Below are 12,285 nucleotides of genomic sequence, written 5' to 3'. Positions count from 1 at the left end.
TCCAAGATCAATGTTGTGCACAACATCCTCAGCAGCCATGGACGAAATACCAGTGGAGGAAGAGGGAGATGAATTTTTCAGCAATTATCAGAGAAGCAACGGAGGGAAGAAGCCTCCAAGATCAATGGCGAAAGATACCATGTTGAGAAAGCAAAGTGAAGAAGGAAATCAAGAAGCGTATATTCAATTATTATTCACAGATTACTACATTTTTTTATACATCATACAACAACAGAATTAGCAGCCAAGGTTGTTAAGCCTAACAGCTAACTATGCTGAGCTGGATAACCAACTATGCTGAGTTGGCATCTTCCAGAATATGCTCAACAGATGAACACCACGACAGAAAGAAAGGAAGGATGGACCAGAAGGAATTCTAATGTACTAGAAGTATGTATTCACCAACTCCGCGATGGTGGGCGGAGGAGCTTCCACTACTAATGACCAAATCCAAAGGATGGTAGAAGCCAGCCTTTCTTCTGGGCATAACCCATATAAAAACTAAATTTATCTTTTGCATTTGGGATATCAAGAGCTAGGTCATCCAGCCCCTCTTCAACCCGAGGGAACCCTTTGCTCATTTGATTAACGGTGATTAGCCCTTCGTCGTAACAAACATGTAGAAGATCCAGCATTCTATTGTTCTTCTTCTCCATGGACATCACCAATCATTTCTTGACCACTTCGTGGTTAAATAATGGAATCCTGAGGTCACGTATACACTGGCAAGCTCCACCTACGACACTTCCTCTTTCGTACTCGTCGAGGAGCTTCGTTATCTTATCCTTTGCATCCTCCACGGCCCACCCACTTCTACCTCCCAAGAACCTGAGGATACTCTCACTAGCATGGTATGTGGTTATAAGAGATCGAGCCATACAAACAGTCTCACTTCCACTGTAATTTAGTGTCAACTTGCTGGCGATCTCATCAAGATTCAACGGGACCAACACATCATCAATAACAACTCTAGCCAAGAAGAGAGCGAGTTCAGTCCAAGCATCCAAAATATCAAAGGCAGTGTCTTCCGCAGACTCTAGAAGCATGGCAAAGCCATTCACTACATCTTCAGTTGAAAATATCTCAATGTGAAGACCATAGAGCAAAACAGATGTTATTTCTTTCTCCTTGTTCTTATTGTCCAGGGTAAGATTGATAAGCTTATTTAAGAAAATAGGATTAAATTCAGGCAACCCTAGATCTTCAAGACTCTGGATAAGTTATGGAATATAATCAGACAAAAAATACTCATGAATTATAGTTACAACCTCCTCCTTGTACTGGCTCATTTTTTTTGTCTTCATTTTGAGCTTCTCCATCTTCGCACGAGGACTTTGTGAATGACGCATCAAACCATCCTTCAGAAATAGCCTTGGGGACAATTGATTGGAACAAAGTTTTTGTAGACGAAATGTCATGGTCAAGATCATCAAGACCCTCTGCAAACTGAGCAAACCCTTTCACCATTTGACTCGAACTTATCAACCCTTCCTCTTCCTCAGTCACTTCCTTCAAGAGTTTCAGCGTAAGTGGTTTGGTTGCTTGAATTTCCACGGAAATAACCAAAGCCCTCTTAACAACTTCATGATGAAAGAATAAAACACCTAATTCCCTTATACACCTACAGGATTCAAGTGTGTCACCACTATGAACATACTCCCTTAAAGGATCAGTAATTTTTTTCTTCATTCTTCAACTGTGACATTAATGCTACCACCCCACCTCCTCTCCAAAAGTTCAACATGGTGGAGTGCTGAGAGATAGCTCTTCTCCGCAGTTAGTAAAACTAGATACTTCTTGGAAGATTTATGAAGTATCTTCTTTGCCCTCGAGAGGAAAGCTGGAGGTAGTATCTCATCAACCACAATAAGAGCTACAAACAGAGTAATGATATTGACCGCACCCATTATGTCCATAACAAGGTTATCAGCAGCCTCGAGAAGTATAACAAAACCAACCCTAATCTAGGTGATGACATCGACAGATAGTGCAGAAAGCAAAATCGAGGCCATTTTATTCTCTTTATCATGCCTATCCATGTCCATGGAGACAAGTCTCTTAATAAAATAAGGATGAAATTCACTTGAGCCAAGATTTTTGAGGTTGAATGCTGCCAATTCCACATCACCAGTGCTAAAATATTATTCTATTATAAAGACAATAGCTTTCTTGTACTTATATAGGGGGTCAGAAATAGTTGACCCAACAAGTTCATATAGTTCCCGGCAAAAACAAGAATAAAGAAATTAAGCATCATCTAAACTTATTAACAATTGAGTATCGTGGCAGGTACAAGTGACATTAACTCTATAAAAATGGTGTTTAACATAAGAGACTAAAGGAACAAATAACTCTCCACTGTCATAGTTAGGATCATTGCTATCGATATGTGATTCACAGTCAGTACCAAATAGTTTCTCCTATGTGCCCTTTCCACCAGCACCATATGCTTTAACATTATTGAGGAAAATAACCCATCAGTAAGAAAAATAAAAGATAACAACTCCTTGGTGAATCCCCACATCTCAAGCTAAGTTCTTTGATAAAATACAGATATAAAGCTACATAGCACCATAAGCCAATATTAAGGTCAGCTTATTACATGCAAAGAAGAAACCCGAATTGTGGAATAATAAAAGGCAAGATGAAACTCCTTTAAGTGCTGACATAGCTACAAGCAAAAAATCAAAAACAAATTTGAAACTTTGTAAGTTATTTTCATCTTACTAAGGCCACAAAATTTAAAAATTCGTAACTTATTTTCATCTTACTAAGAAAGGGTCATACAAAGTACCAACACTGACAAAAACCACAAAATCCAGCAGTAACTTGAAATGATTCTTTTAATATCACAAAGTTTGAGCACCTTCGGATGTATGGCAATTGTGAGAGCAATTAGAGGCACTATGTAAGGATAGTTTCATCAGATTTGGGGAGTTGAAGAATTTGAGTAGGCTTGGAAATATCAAGCCAAAGTGGAGATTTGTTATGTGTGGCTTGTATATTTACAAGCTACAAGTTGGATAAAGTCCAAGTGGTAGTCAAAATTGGCATGAATTTAATTTCAACTTTACAACCATCAAAGAATTAAAGTTTGAATTTGTTACCATAAGAATAAATTCAAGTTGCCAAGTGAAAATTGATGGAAACCAAGCATTAGCAAGTTGATCCAAGTTGGCAAGTTGATAATTTGTCTAATAGGAAAATTATCATTTGGTCCCTAAACTATTAGTTAATTTGCAAGTTTGGTCCTTGAAGCTTAACTATAAATAAGCCCAAGCACTTTCACTTGAAAGCATCCCAAATAGTTTTCTCCCCGATATGTTTTCTTTATTCTCCCATTTTTGTATTTTTTTGGGAATTCTTAGGAATTTCATTTGTTGTAATATTTTATTCGATAATAAAGTTATCATCCATTGGTGATGCCTGAGGAGTATACAATATTTTCTTTGAACATTATAAATTTGGTGTATTCTCTCCATTATTGTTCTTTATTGGGTTTTTTCCAATGTGTTTCAATATTCAATAGTTTGACGGGTTTGTCTAATGTGCAATTTTGGTATTTTTGATCTTGACGTTTTAGGTCAATTTTGAAACTACGTTCGTGTGGAAAAAACTTAGTTTCTCCAATGATTGGTATCAGAGCTAGGTTGATGTTATATTGGTGGTCTCGTCGCTAAAAATATAAAGTTCTTGTTGTTGAATATTGCACATCACCATTGAGGAAGAAAAACATGTTGATATGGAGGAGAAAGAATGGGGAACAATTAATCGTTTGACGTACAACACAATTCGATCTTGTCTTTCTAGGGAGTAGAAGTATGGCTACAAGAACGAGGCTTCTGTAAGTAAGTTATGGAAAGCATTGGAGGAAAAATTCACAAAGAAAAACTCTTAGAATCATCTCTGTGTGAAGAAAATATTGTTTATAGTTGATTATCAACCAGGTAGTATGAATGAACACATCATTGCCGTCAATGAACTAGTGACAGATTTTTTGGGCATGAATGAAACCTTCAAAGATGAAGATTTGGCTTTAATGTTGTTGTCATATCTTCCAAATGAACTTGAACACCTTGAGAGACGTTACTTCATGGTAAGGATCAAGTAAAAGCCAAAAAGGAGAGAGAGATCAAAGTCGATGTCCATACTGAAAAAAGATAAATATGTATTTTGTCATGAGAAAGGCCATTGGAAGAAAGATTATCTGAAGCTGAAGAAGAAAAGAAAAGTTGCTCCAGATGCATGTGTTACAGAGCATGACGCCAATGAATCTGACATATCATTGGTTGCTTCATCATCAACATTCCATTTAGATGAGTGGATTGTAGATTCACATTGCACCTATCATATGTCATCTAATTGGTAGTGGTTTTTCGATTTAGTAGAATTAAATGTAGGAGTTGTTTATATGGGCAACGACAATGCCTGTAAAACTATTGGGATATGTTCAATTCAATTGAAAAATCAAGATGGATCAACTAGAGTTCTCACTGATATCCGGTATGTGCCAAGTTTGAAGAAAAATCTCATCTCATTGGGAGCCTTGTAATCCAAAGGCTCAGTTATCGCTATGAAAGATTGAGTTTTAAAAGTCATATCTAGCGCACTTGTGATGATAAAGGGCATCATGATACAATTATTGGAGCAATTGCACTAGCTTCTGGTGGCGACAAGTTGGACACAACCCAATTATGGAATATGCGGTTCGGACATGCTAAGAGAAATCCTTGCAAATCCTGGCAAAGTAAGGGTTGTTGAAAGGTGCAAAGGCTTGAAAATTGAACTTATACGAGCATTGTGTTCTGGGAAAGCAGAAGAGAGTGAAGTTTGACACTAAAATCCATAATAAGAAAGATATTTTGGATTATATTCATTTATATGTGTGGGGTCCTTCCAAGACATTTCTTTGAGAGGAAAACATTATTTTGTAACTTTTGTAGATGATTGATAACTCCGTAAAAAGACTATATTTAGGTCTTTTTAATTAAGCTATTGATTGTCTAAAAGCCATTGACATAGCATTTTAGTTGTATATAGTTGCATTTAGGACATATTTGCATGTGGTAGATAAGTTTTGTCGAGGCAAAGTTTATTTGATTAAACTGATGCTGCTGAGGAGAAGGGTTGTTTGTTGATTGTGATGATGCAAGAAATGACTGAGGAATAATTTATTTTTCGAGACAAATTAATTTGCTAGGGCCAGTGGAACATAAGATGATGACAGTGAGGAACAAATTTTCTTGCCAATGCGAGTTTTATCTCGCTAGTCTGACACAGTACGATACAAAATTGTTGACGTCAAATGGCCAGATGTCCAATGTACCTCACGTGAATCCATGCTCTTGCTAAGAATTTTGGACCACTGTCAGCTACCATTTTATTCATACAATGGGTATGTGAGAAAGGGTATTTAGGGAACTTCTAAGGGAACTAAACCCTAGAAATTCCCACTATAAATAGCTCATTACACATCTTCAAAAAAAAAGGAGAATGAGAGAAAAAAATAAATACTCAAAATAAAGGCTTGGAGAAAGGCGGTCGTGACACCTATTTTCCACCGTCCCACTCGACCGTCCTTGTTGTTCTCCATAGCCAGGCTTCACAGGAGCAGCGACCATGCCCTTGAGAGAGGCTGGTGCGCTAGAGCAGTCTTGGTGGTGATCTGATGTAACGACAGAGCTTTGTTCTGGGAGTTTTTCTTCCCTTGTTCTTCATTTTTTATTTTTCTAATGGTTTGTACTTGATGAATATTCTTGGGATGATGTTAACCACACCATAAACTGCTTTATTTGGTGCTGGAAATACTTGTATGCTATTTTATTTTACTGTTAATGAATGATTAAGTATGTTTTTGCTAAGTGTTGTTTTGTTAATTATTTTAAACTTTTGCCTTGATACTGTAAGAACTTTTGAGAGATTGCCTAGTGTCACGGCAAAACATTCCTAGTATTTGTAAGAGCTTTTGAGAGATTACCATTTTTCTAGGAGTTGATACCTAATATCGAGAGAGTTAGATTAGATCTACGTAAACTAGAGAACTAATCCAGGATCGTGAGGTTTTAATCTGCCTTAGAGATAAGGAGAGGATTTCATGCGGCTAAGAAGAATAAATGCTTGAGTAGATAGGCTAGCACTATAATTTACGAGTAGTATTGTCGTAGGAATAGTTTGTCAAGTTCCGTGCTAGAGATACTCTAGGAACACTTTAATAAATCATGTCGGGCAACATAAGCATAGCATACTAGATCATCCTAGTCATAGAATAATTTCTCGCTTTAGTAAATCCAACCCTAGTGATCTGTTAGAAGTCTGATTGTGTGAGGTTGCCAGTCTGTTTACAGAGTTTTTTGACAACTTTCGCCTTGACAACTTTTATTTGTTTACCTTTTCATATTTTTCTTGCCACGACAAAACTTTTTTGCTCACTTCACTTTACAATTTTTATTGCATCGGCCAAACTTTATCCATCTGTTCAAACCATTTGCCACTGTATATTTTCCTTGTTTATATCATTAGACTTAGATACTTAGGAATAGTTAGTGACACCTATTCTTAGATGTAGTAATCTTTTAAAAGCCCTCCAATTCCTGTGGAGATGATACTCACTCATTATTATATTACTTGCATCGATTTTGTATACTAACACTGATTTGCGTGCCACAACACACACATTTACACACGATCAAGTTTTTAGCGTTGTTACCGGGGATTGACAATTTGCGTTTTTAAAAATTTTGTTATAGCATTATCTTGTTTCTTTATTATTTTTTCTTTATTGATTTATTCGATATATTTTTATTTACCTTTTTCAGGTGTTGTGCGGTTGCATAACTTGTAGAAGTCCCAAGGAACCATTATCTCATTTTGAACCTGAGATCAAATTTTTTTTGTCAAAGAAGATATGTTCAATGAGCTCAAAGAACTATATATGAAGTTCAAAATAAAGTGGAGAAATCCAAAGAATTAAATGCCGCATCAAATAAAAATAAAAAGAATGATACAAGACTACAAATTATTAAAGATCACTTAGCTCCCACATTGGACGACCTAAAACCTGCTATAGTATCACCCAAGATTCAGGCAACCCACTTTGAGCTCAAACCGATTATGTTCGACATGTTGGACTTATTTGGATAGTGTGGTGGTGCTCCTCATGAGGATGCAAAGCAACATGTTTGAGCATTTTTAGAGGTATGTGACTCCTTTCGACAACAAGGTGTGTATGAAGATATGCTGAAATTGAAGTTATTTCCATATTCTTTGAAAGATCACGCCAGGGCATGGCTTAATGGACTACCTTCCGGCTCGATAAGGTCATGGATAGACTTGTACAAATAAATTTTGCTATGTCATAATCCACCCAATATGAACAACCATCTTAGGAATGTCATAGCATATTTTTGCCAAGGTGGTGAAGAGTCTTTGTATGAGTGATACGACCGATACAAAAGTTTGCTTCGTAAATGCACCAACCATGGATTCCATGAATGGACTCAAGTTGTGATGTTCTATATTGGAGTTAATGCACCCACTCGCATGATGTTGGATGCCTCAGAGAATGGTATTATGCTTGACAAATCACCCGAGGAAGCCTTTGATATCCTTGATAGGACAGCCAACAATGATTATCAATTCTTATCTACAAGGCTTGGAACCAGAAGGAAAGTGTCTAGGGCATTTGAACTTCACGCCAAGGATTCAATGTCTGCCCAATTTTCCACCATAACAGATATGTTGAAAAATTTACAGCATTCCAGCGAGGTGAAGGAAGTCAAGGTAATCATCTCAGCATGCAATTTTCGCCACGACAACCATCATGAAAGTGAATGTCCAGAAAGTCAGGAGTCTATCAATTTCGTAGGCAATTTTAATAAAGGCAACAACAACCCCTACTCTAATACCTACAATCCGAGATGGCGACAACATCCAAATTTTTCGTAGAGTAATCAAGGGACCAACAAAAACCATGCATGCAATCTTAACAGGCCACAACAAAATATTTCTGAACCTACAAATTTTCAACTTTAACAGATACCCTGGCAAAATATTAATAAGGGTTCAGAATCTTTCTCAAATTCTAATTCCCTCGAAGCTTCACTACAAGATTTTATGGCCTCGACAAAAGATTTCATGGCTTCAACAAAGGTCTTAATGTATGCACACTCATCAACAATAAAGAACGAGGGAACTCTGTTGTAAAGCCAATCAACTTTATTACAAAATTATAGCTCATCTTTGAGAGAATTGGAGAACCAAGTGGGCCAAATTACCATGGCATTGCATTGTCGCTCGCAAGGAAGCCTCCCTAGTGATACTGATGTCACTAAGCCTCATGGAAACGAGCACTGTAGTGCGCTTACACTGAGGAGTGGCACCCAGATTAATCTGCAAGATAATTTTAAGGGGAAGAAGCAAGAAATTTCTCACCGCGACAGTACACATGATATCTACCTATTTACAAAAATGCCACGGTGAATTACAACACCTCTGATCCAGCATCGTCTGAAGAGGACAACCAATCATGTTTGGACTTCTCCACTTGAGGAATCTGCGTAAAACAACTCCACTACCATCAAATTAGATGTTAGTCAAGGTACATTGCATTGCATTTCATCTTTAGTTTAGTCTTCATGCATTGAGGATAATGCATCCTTCAAGTTTGGGGGAGGTATTGTTCATACTTAGTCATTTGCATTGATAATGTTTAGTAGAGATTTTTTTTTGGTTATGGCATTAGTTAGGATTAGGCTAGTTAATTGGAATAAGTTGATGATGCCCAATGATGAAAAAAATTATCTTGGTCAGAATTATTGTACATGATTGTTGAGGATGATATAACCAACCTTAGGACTTGATTCTTTGAACACGATTGTATGTTTTCTCTACTTAAGGTTCTTAGAAAATTTTTAGGATAGAACTTTTGTGCGTCGTGGCATCAAATGATTGAAAAGATCAAGTTGAACTCCTTAGCATGTTGAATTTTGTTGAATTGCAAATAAATGTTTCGACATAACTGTAGAGGGTCACTCCTCTGTGCATCGACATTACTTGGAAACCCCTTAAATAAATGGTAGCCTTGGCACATGAGTGAATGAAAGCAGTCACAAGATGACTCTACCTGACTGGCTCAGGGGTGGAATGTATGCTCCCTTTCACCTAGAGTGTGGGACAGTAGGTGTGATGGACTGGCTCCCCTCAAAGCAGTGTTAAAAAAAGAAAAAAAGAAAAAAAATCTGAAACTATATGTTGAATAAACATGAGTGAAACTGTGCTTAATGAATAGTTTTATACCTTGATAAAACAAAAGAAATTATTTAGGAGTTTTCTAAATTCGTTAAGCATAGAATATATATATTCACACATATACTGACAAAGGATCCTAACCTAGGGAAAGGTACTTGACTTCTCAGTTAGTCTATTATGTTGAAGCCAAACTTATTGCTGAGGGCTGAAATTTTAAACCACTTGACTGTCATGATTTAGACTTTTCCATAATATTTCATTTTTCTATTGCTCATTATCCATTGCTTGAGGACAAGCAGTATAAGTTTGGGGGTATGATAACTCCATAAAAATAATATATTTTAGGTCTTTTTACTTAAGTTATTGATTGTCTAAAAGCCATTGACATAACATTTTAGATGTATATAGTTGCATTTAGTACATATTTGCATGTGGTGGATAAGTTTTGTTGAGGCAAAGTTTATTTGACTAAACTGATGTTGCTGAGGAGAAGGGTTGTTTGTTGATTGTGATGATGCAGGAAATGACCAAGGAAGAATTTATTTACCGAGACAAATTAATTTTCTAGGGCCAATGGAACAGAAGACGATGACAGTGAGGAAAAATTTTTCTTGACAAGATGAGTTTTATCTCGTCAGTCTGATGCAGTACGAGACAAAATTGCTTACGTCACATGGCTAGCTGTCCAATGCACCTCACGTGAACCCTTGCTCCTGCTAAAAATTTTGGACCACTGTTGGCTGCCGTTTTATTCATACAATGGGTATGATAAAAAGTGTATTTAGGGAATTTCCAAGGGCACTAAACCCTAGAAATTCCCACTATAAGTAGCCCATTATGCATCTTCAAAAAAAGAGGGAGGATGAGAGAAAAAATACCCAAAAGAAAGGCTTGGAGAAAGGCGGTCGCGATACCTCTTTTCCACCGTCCTACTCGACCATCATTGGTGTCCTCTATAGCCAGGCTTCACCGGAGAAGCGGCCAGGCCCTCGAAAGAGCTGGTGCGCTAGAGCAATCTTGGTGGTGGTCTAATGTCACAGTAGAGATCTGTTCTAGGAGTTTTTCTTCCCTTGTTCTTCATTTTTTTATTTTTCTAAGGGCTTGTACTTAATGAATATTCTTGGGATGATGTTAACCACACCATAAATTGTTTTATTTGGTGTTAGAAATGCTTGGATGATATTTTATTTTACTGTTAATGAATGATTAAGTATGTTTTTCCTAAGTGTTGTTTTTTTCACTGTTTTAATATTTTACCTTAACACTATAAGAGCTTTTGAGAGATTGTCTGGTGCCATGACAAAATATTCCTAGTCTTTGTAAGAGCTTTTGAGAGATTGCCATTTTTCTAGGAGGTGATACATAATATCGAGAGAGTTAGGTTAGATCCACGTGAACTAGGGAACTAATCTGGGATGGTGAGGTTCTAATCCGCCTTAGAGATAAGGAGAGGATTTCATGCGGCTAAGAAGGATAAATGCTTGAGTAGATAGGTTAGCGCTATAGTTTATGCTGAGTAGTATTGTTGTAGAAATAGTTTGTCAGATTCCATGCTAGAGATACTATAGAAACACTTTAGTAAATCCAACACAAGTGCTCCGTTAGAAGTTTGATTGTGTGAGGCTATTAGTCTATTTACAGAGTTTGACAACTTTAGCCTTGACAACTTTTATTTGTTTACCTTTGCATATTTTTCTTGCCACTATAAAACCTTTTTGCTCACTTCACTTTACAATTTTTCTTGCCTCGGCCAAACTTTTTTTATTTGTTTATACCATTTGCCACTGCATATTTTCCTTGTTTATATAATTAGACTTAGATATTTAGGATTAGTTAGTGACACCTATTCCTAGTTGTAGTAATCTTTTAAAAGCCCTCCAATCCCTAAGGAGACGATACTCACTCACTATTATGTTACTTGCATTGATTGTGTATACTTGCACATATTACGTACCATGACACACACATTTACATGCTATCAATGACTTTTCTAGAAGAGTTTGAGTGTATCTGATTAAGTCTAAAGATGAAGTGCTCTAAATTTTCCTTAAATAAAAAAATATGACCGAGAACCAGACTGGTAAGATGGACAATGGAGGAGAATATAGATCCATTATTAGGCATTTGTCAGGAGCATGATATTGTTCGACACTTCACTGTTAGAAATATACCACAACAGAATGGGGTGGCAAAGCATATGAATCGAACATTATTGGAAATTTTTTTATGTATGATATCTAATAATAGGTTAGACAAATCGACGATAAGAGGAAAACACCGTTGGAGGTATGGTTTGGAAAATCTGCTACAGATTATGATTCCTTACATGTGTTTAGATTCACTACTTATTATCATATGAATGAATCAAAGCTTGATCCGAGAGCAAAGAAGGCTCTCTTTATTGGAATCACCCATGGAGTAAAGGGATTCCTCATTTGGTATGTAGAACCAATCAGATAATTTGTAGCAGAGATATTACCTTTGATGTATCAATCATTGTAAAAAAGGTAACAAATGGAGCTACTCAAATAAGTAGTACTCCACAGTAGGTGGAGCATACTCTAAAATAGGTGGAGCTTCAGCAGACGATGATCCCAGAAGTTGATGCAACTGATTCTTCAACTCCAATAGAAGAATTAGAAGATGAAGAGGTCCAAACCCAAGAACCATTGGAGACACCAGAACTACTTGTAGTTATAAGGCCAAGGAGAGAAATTCATAGACTTGCTCGATTTACTGATATGGTGGCGTATGCTCTTTCAATTGTTGATGATGACATTCCTATCACTTACCAAGAAGCAATACAAAGCTTGGGAAGTGACAAGTGGAAAATTGTCATGGATGAAGAAATGCAATCTCTCTGAAAGAACAACACCTGGAATCTGGCACAATTATCGAAAGGTAAAAGAGTAATTGGATGTAAGTGAGTATTTGCAAAGAAAGACGGATTTCTTAGCAAGAAAGATGTTTGCTATAAGGCAAGGTTACACTCAAAAGAAGGGAATCGACTACAATGAAGTATTTTACCCTATTGTGAAG

The 12,285-nt window shown here is 36.8% G+C and overlaps 1 pseudogene; it reads right to left on the bottom strand.

The window, feature by feature from the left end:
* Positions 1 to 437: 437 nt before the first annotated feature.
* Positions 438 to 6,858, bottom strand: LOC120217674 (annotated as a pseudogene).
* Between the last annotated feature and the right edge of the window lie 5,427 nt (positions 6,859 to 12,285).

This window comes from Hibiscus syriacus, unplaced genomic scaffold (genome assembly GCF_006381635.1).
Source record: "Hibiscus syriacus cultivar Baekdansim isolate YM2019G1 unplaced genomic scaffold, ASM638163v2 tig00000003_pilon, whole genome shotgun sequence".
NCBI lineage: Eukaryota > Viridiplantae > Streptophyta > Magnoliopsida > Malvales > Malvaceae > Hibiscus > Hibiscus syriacus.
This window is presented reverse-complemented; position numbering and strand designations above follow the sequence as displayed.